We start from the raw sequence: 8,154 nt of genomic DNA on the forward strand, positions 1-8,154 counted from the left end.
CAAAGGCAAGGCCGTGGTTGATGAAGAAGGAGAAGATGAGGCTGCACAAGCCATTCCAGATGATTCACAACCCCATCAGCTACTCCCATCAGACTCCAGCCAGTACAAGCTGCAAGAGCTTCCACCGAACGCCACTTCGCGCCAGCAACAACATTGGAGAGATCAGAGCATAAAGACAAACAATGACATGCTACACAAGATCTGGGCTGCCATTTCACGTATCAGGCCGTGTCGTTGCCAAAAGGATGATGTAGTTCATCGGGACAACTCTCCATCCAGCTCTGGTTCGGGTTCGAGTGGTACACACAGGGTAAGAAAGAGGTCCAAGAGACCCAACAATGCAGGAACATCTGGAGCAGGAGACGAGGAGTAGGAGCTATCACCGGCCAGTATTGCCATTTGATTTCCGACCGCGCTATTTTATTTTCTTTTCTATTTTAACGTTTTATGGTCTTATTTTTGTTAATTTTGAACTTAGTTTTTTTTTTCTTAATTATGAGTTCGTATTTCTTTTACATGGTTTCTTCGTTTTATTTGGTTGTGTTTTGAGTAGTTTTTAATTCGTATTCAGCTTTGCCTTGCTAGATAAACCAAATAACTAATATCCGAGGAAAGAGGTTATATCAAGTGTTCCTCGGAATTTCCTCGGTATTTCTTAAAAAAAAAAAAATCAATGGTAGTCTGTTTCCGAGTCATCATCACCAGATGAATCTGAATCTGGATCTTGGTGAAACTCTCCAATCACTGGTTCATCCTCTACGTGAACGACGGCTTCCTCTCCAAAGTCGGTTAAATCGACAACAAGGCCAACTCCAGCTAAATCTTCTGCTGCACTTAAGTTGCCGGATGTGCTTGGTTGTAGTGGGTCTTCCAGCTCAGAACTTCCCTGAACTCGGCCTCTCGGGTTGAGTCTTGTAACAGTAACCCATGGATCATCTCTGTTCCTTACCGGGGTACTTGATATAACAAACCTGTAACATTTAGAAAAATTATAAATTAATACACATGATGATGAATCATTCTGAATAATTAACATTTAATTACCTGATCGGCCTGAGAAGCAAGAATGAAAGGATCATAATATTGCAGCTTTCGCCTCGAATTTACTGATGTAACACCAAATGCATCTGTTCTCACACCTCGATCTGGAGTGTTGTCGTGCCAATCACAATAGAAAACAGTACAGCGCAATCCAACCATGCCCAAATACTTGATTTCCAAAATCTCATGTATGTGTCCGTAGTATACATCATCTCCTGATGCAGAACAAACGCCAGCATCATAAGTCGTACTCGAACGTCTCCTCTTCTGAGTTGTGAATGCATATCCTCGAGTACAAAATCTCGGATATGACTTCACAACAAAGTTTGGTCCAACGACCATCTCACGTATCCAATCGTCAAATGTTTCACCTCTGGCCAAACCAGCAGACACCTATTAATAGCACATATATATATGTTATATCAATAAATGTGAATTAGTATAAATATGTGATAAAATATATTTTAATTTGTTTAAAGCACTCACATAAGTAAACATCCATCCAGTAAATTCTCTCTGCTTCATTTCTTCTAGTTCGTCCTCTGTGGCGTATCTATACTCGAACCGCTTTTCTGCCATGAAAATCCTGTATATGATGACAATAATGTAATTAATTAAGATTTAAATTTCAACTTGTTAAAATAAAAATTTGTAAGCTCATTTATTTACCTCTCATATTGAAGAACGTCTTCGCAGTTGGTGAGCAAATATGTTTGCAAATGACTGCGCTCCTGCTCAGTAAGTCGACGGTCCTTTGGTTTTCCGCTAAGTCGTCCAACGTCTGTGAAAATGTCTGGAACCGTAACATGATATGTTGCCCGTTCGCCTCTATCATCATGCCGAGCAGGTCTTCTGTTTTTGGTCTGAACTTCTGCTGGAAAGTAGTACTCGGCAAAGTTTGAAGTTTCTTCATTGATCATCTGTGCGACTATAGAACCTTCCACCCTACTTAAATTTTTCACCATCTTCTTCAAATGGAACATATACCGCTCATACAGATACATCCATCTATACTGCACAGGACCACCAAGTTCCAATTCTCTTGCCAGGTGAATAACAAGATGCTCCATAACATCAAAAAATGAGGGAGGAAATATCTTCTCAAGGTTGCACTGAATCACGGCTATGTTAGTCTTCAAATTTTCAATACCTTCAAGAGTCACTGATCTCGTGCATAAATCGCGGAAGAAACCACTTATCCCTGCAATTGCTTCATGAACATTTCGTGGTAATAGTTCCTTGAAGGCGAACGGAAGGAGGCGCTGCATCATTACATGGCAATCGTGGCTTTTCAAGCCAGTAAACTTTCCTTCCTTTTTGTCGATACAGTTACGCAAATTTGATGCGTAACCGTCTGGAAATTCCACATCGTTTGAAATCCAATCAAAGAACGCATCTTTTCCCGCTGCATCAAGTCGGTATATGGGAAAAGGAGCCCTACCATTCTCATCAACATGAAGTTCTGAACGAGCACATATATCGACTAAATCCAGTCTTGACTTCAAATTATCCTTTGTTTTACCTTGAACATTAAGGATCGTGTTCATGAGATTGTCAAAAAAGTTCTTCTCAATATGCATGACATCTAAATTATGCCTTAGCAGATGATCCTCCCAGTATGGCAGATCCCAGAAAATACTTTTTTTGTGCCAGTTATGTAGTTCTCCAACAGCATCTACCGGAAAACGCTCATGTCCACCGACGTCTGGCGTCCTTTCTGCACCAAAATCTCTTAGTTGTATCTTCAAATCTTTCCCACAAATTTCCGGAGGTGGACTGTCAAACACCCTCTTGTTCTTCGTAAACAAATTCCTACTCCTACGATATGGATGATCAGGTGGTAGGAATCTCCTGTGACAGTCAAACCAACACGTTTTCCTTCCGTGTTTTAGTTGGAAAGCATCAGTGTTATCTTGACAATATGGACATGATAGCCTTCCATGCGTTGTCCATCCAGACAACATACCATATGCTGGAAAATCACTTATTGTCCACATTAGTACTGCCCGCATTTGAAAGTTTTCTTTACACGAAACATCGTATGTTTCAGCACCTTGAGCCCATAGTTGTTGCAACTCATATATTAGTGGCTGAAGAAACACATCAAGTGATCTCTTAGGATGCTCTGGTCCGGGAACGAGAATCGAGAGAAACAAAAACTCTCGTCGCAAGCACAAGTTTGGGGGTAGGTTGTATGGTGTAAGAATGACGGGCCATAGAGAATACTGTCTTCCACTCTTGCCAAACGGACTGAAACCATCAGTACATAATCCAAGGTAGACATTTCTTCTCTCATACGCAAAGTCGGGATACTTTGATTGGAAATGCTTCCACGCTTTTGCATCTGAAGGATGTCTGATCTCACCATCTGTTGAGTGCTCCGCATGCCATCTCATTGGTTGCGCTGTGCGTTCAGACAGATACAACCTCTGCAACCTTTCCGTCAAAGGTAAATACCACATCCTTTTATATGGCACTGGAACTCTTCCACTCGTATCTTTATAACGAGGCTTTCCACAAAATTTGCATGTAACCCGCTGTTCATCCGCCCTCCAATAAATCATGCAGTTGTCGCTGCATACATCTATTACCTGATACGATAAACCAAGACCAGCTACGAGTTTCTGAACCTCGTAGTATGAACCAGGAGCTACATTATCCTCGGGTAGAATACCTTTTACAAAATCAGCAATCGCATCCACACAGTCTTCAGCCAAATTATAATCTGTTTTAATGCCCATCAATCTTGTAGCAGATGATAAAGCTGAATGACCATCTCTGCAACCTTCGTACAATGGTTGCTTTCCAGCATCCAACATATCATAAAATCTCCTAGCTTCTGCATTGGGTAAATCTTCCCCTCTAAAATGATCATTTACCATCTGCTCAGTACCTACACCATAATCTACATCCGTTCTAATTGGTTCTTCTAATCTAACCGCTGGCTGAGGTTCGCTAGTACTACCATGTTCATAATCAGTTTCCCCATGATGATACCAAATTTTGTAACTTCGTGTAAACCCACTCAAATATAGATGAGTCCAAACATCCCACTCTTTAATAACCTTTCTATTTTTACAATTAGAGCAAGGACATCTTAACATACCTGTTTTTTCTTCCGGTTGTCGGTGAACTAACCCCATGAATTCGGTTATACCTCGTTGGTATTCTTCCGTAAGCAATCTCGTGTTCGGATCCAAATGAGGTCGATCGATCCAAGAACGAAAATAATTTGAAGAAGACATATTTTTTATGAATCAAATTCGTGTGTAAATAGAGTAAGAGGGAGGATGAAGATATGGAGTGAATGAAGAGGAAGAGGAGTGCTTGTATTTATAGTTTAAATCCTGCCGACAGACCGAGGAAATTCCGACGGAATTCCGACGGAAAAGGCTAGTTCGTCGGAATTTCCTCGGAATTTTGTAAAATCCCCCAACGGCTCTCCAACGGCTATAATATTTCCTCGGAATTCATCGGTTTTTTCCGAGGAACCCATTTTTCCTCGGAATTTCCTCGGAATATTCCGACGGATTGATATTTCCTCGGAATTCCGTCGGTATATTCCGAGGAAATTCCGATGAAACCCAATTTTGTGTTTCCTCGGAATTTCCTCGGAAATTCCTCGGGATATTCCGAGGATTTCATTTTCCGTCGGAATGTCCGTCAGAAAAACGCTGTTTTTATGTAGTGTTAGTCTTTCTCTTGAACTCGTATGTAACACACTGTGATCATTGTGTAACACAAGCGGTTGGTAAAAGATTAATATAGGAATGGGAATGGTGGCAAAGGTTTTGCGGATGATCAGGGTACCGCTGGTTTATCGAAGAAACCTAACAAAGACATAGTTGAGCATGACCGTAAGCGTCAGATTCATCTTAAGCTTGCTGTGCTTGAAGACGAGCTTTCTGATTCTGAGATTGCTCACAAGATTGAGGAAGAAAGGTTGAATTTTGAAGCCACTGCTGCTGTTTGTGATGCGAAGATCTCTGATACGCAAACGCACAAGGTTGCTGCGAGGAAAGAGAAGCAGATGGAAGCGTTTCGAGCTGCGCTGGGAACATTCTTTTTTTGGACAGAGGTACTGTGAGGAAGAGAGATGTGAAAGATGGTACGTGTGAGGAAAGCAAGAAGCAGCGGGGTGATGATGGTGTGAAGCGTCACAATAAGACAAGACATGATGATATGAAAATGGTCGTGACCGCAGAAGGCGCTCTAACAACAAGTTTAAGGCGCGTAAACAAGAGAGTGACAGTGATAGTGACTCCAGCATCTCGAGTTCTGACTCTGACAGTGACAGTGGAGACAAGAGGAGAAGGAAGGCAACAAAGAAACGCTGTAGAAGTGTCTCTTCTGAATCTGAAGTTGAGAGTGACGACAGCATGAAACTTATGAAGTCACACAAAAAAAGTCGACCCTCCAACCTATCTGGTTCGAAATAAGTAAGGGGCAAAAATGATGAAGAACGAAGAAGTGGGCGGAAGAGGTATGATTCTGAGGATGAGACACAACAACTGCGCAAAAAAGAAGAATCTAACCGTGGAGGACCAAAGCAGAAAAGAGAGGAGCCCAATCATCTGAAGGACAAGTAAGGTGCTTCTAGTGGCAAGAAAGCTGCAAGAGACTATTCTGGATATAGTGAGACCGATTATGTGGACAAGAAACAACTCCGCAGTAAAGTAGAAGCTTACAGTGGAGGAATGACCCAGCAGAGAGAGGTTAAGAAGTGACTGTGTCCAAACATGACAAGGACATATATATAAGTGATTCTCGTAGCAAGAAAATTGCAAGAGACTCTGATGACAGTGAGCCTGAAGGATGAAAGTTACCAAAGAGGAAGGAAGCACGTAAGAGAGGACGAGGACTACAATCACCATGGGAGGGACATGGATGATGCTGGTCAGAGACGTGGAACAGTCAAGGATGACGAAGATGAGGATGGCTATAATCAGCGTAAGATGGATAGGTACAGAGGTCGAGCCAGTGATGAAGAAGATAATGACAGGGATAGAAACAGACAGAGACGTGAGAGGGTTAAGTAGGATGATGAAGAGTACAAGCATGGCAGGGACAGGTGCATAGGCGAAAAGGAAGACAGGTTTAGAGGTGATGTTGCTGCTGGAAAAAGACATGCTATGGATAAGGAACGAAAATGATGAAAGAGTTAGCAGGGAGCGTGAGTACTCATACAAGGGTCGAAGTGGCCGATCTAGTGGGAAGAGATCTTCCTATGGTGATAGAGATCACTGATTTTGTTTCATATGTATGTCTTAAGTTTCTCAAACGTTTCTTTTTTTTGGGTTTGTCACAACGTAATCCCTGTTTTGCTTGCAAACTATCTTTGGGACGTTTTGCTTCATATTTGCATTATATAATTAAGGCTACATGTTGGCTCAAAGGTGGTAACATGTCAGTTATATTTGCATTATATAATTAAGGTTACATGTTGGCTCAAAGGTTGTAACAGGTGAGTTGTATTTGCATTATTCTATAACATGTAGCAGCTTGTTTATCTAAAGCCTTTTTGTTTGTCAACATCTTGAGCTGCGTTTATCCAAAGTAAATGTGATTATTTGCATTAGACTGATTAATCTTTATCCACTATTTTTTTTATCCTCGTTAGGTTTGTGAGGAAGCCTTGAGTTGATGCTTGATGCAGAAGCTCAGTTACTCTGAAGGAGATGATTTTTCGGCCTAGTGCGCAGAAAGGAGGCTCCAAAGTCAATCTTAGAGGCATCTAACTCGAGCTTTGAGGTGGACCCTCGTACTTCCAAGCGTTCTCAGAGACTCGGAGAATTAACAATGTGAAGCAGACCAGCCTGAAAGTTTCTGTAACAACCACTGTGTACCAGTTAAAGATGATATGGCAACTACTTGGGGGTAAAATTAATGTTTTCTGACACTTTTTTTTTGGAATGCTAGTCTTAAAAAAATTTCCTAGGCTACTTGTGGATTATATACATCATACATGCATGCTTTACTAATATGCAGGTGATGAAGGAGAACCAAGAACTTCACAAAGAGAACCCTTGCAGACATTAACATAGTCCCTGGCGATAAGTTTGGTTGAGAGATACCACGATGCACGAGTAACCGCCATATTCCTGGTTAAAAAAGACATTTTACCACATTACTTAGCTTAATTATAGATTTGTCTGTTAAAGAATAAAGATCTTGATGTTTTTAACAGATGATGATGAGCTTCTTCGCTATACAAAGACAGGACCTCAAGATATGGAAGAAATTTTTTTCAACACGTTTTAACTGGAGATATCACTTCTGAAATCTGCTAGTTAGAGAATTTGCAGTGAGGATATCTTCCATAGTTTTTCACCGGTAAAAAAAAGAATGTAAAAGAAGTGCATGAAAGAAGAGAGAAGGATCTCTTATAAGAGACACCCATTTTCATGTCTAAGAAACCCAAACAACTGTCCGCTGTTTAAGTGATCCCTAAAGAGTAAAACAGATTTAAATAATTAAAATTAATTTTTTTTTTTCTTTAGAAAAGCTTGTAGTATCTCACCACTAAGGAGGGCCTTAGTTTTGACCAAAAATAAAAAAGGAGGGCCTTAGTAATGCAGGAAATGCATAGCAGCTATTTTGGGTAAGTTTTACTTAATATGTGACTATGTTGATGATCAAATCAAATCATAAGAACTTGAAGCCAAGAGTGTTAATGGAGAGTTTTCCTAAATGTCCTCTATTTAAAAGCTTGAACTTAAGTGAAAACAAGAATCAGTATGTTTTATCACCATAAAACTTTTTCATTTGGTAAAGCTTCTATAAATGTAACTATACTGAAATGAAAATAAAAAGATATCAAACTTTACTAGTACATTACATATGTGCATATTGATTAAACCGACCCTGCAAATGTCTACGCATTAATTAAACCGAAGTGAACCGAAAAGAACAGTATTACATGATTTGGGAAGAATAAATGGGAGAAGAAAGCAGATACATTGAACCTTTTTTTTTTTGACATCAGATACATTGAACCTAGACATAAAAAACTCAAACAAGCTATGTGGGGGGGGCTGGGCAATCATCCCTTGTTTCAAACTAAGACAATTTTCCCAAAGACTTTTTTAGTTTTTGTCACAAAAATATGTTTCA

Source organism: Brassica napus, chromosome C1 (genome assembly GCF_020379485.1).
Source record: "Brassica napus cultivar Da-Ae chromosome C1, Da-Ae, whole genome shotgun sequence".
NCBI classification, from domain to species: domain Eukaryota; kingdom Viridiplantae; phylum Streptophyta; class Magnoliopsida; order Brassicales; family Brassicaceae; genus Brassica; species Brassica napus.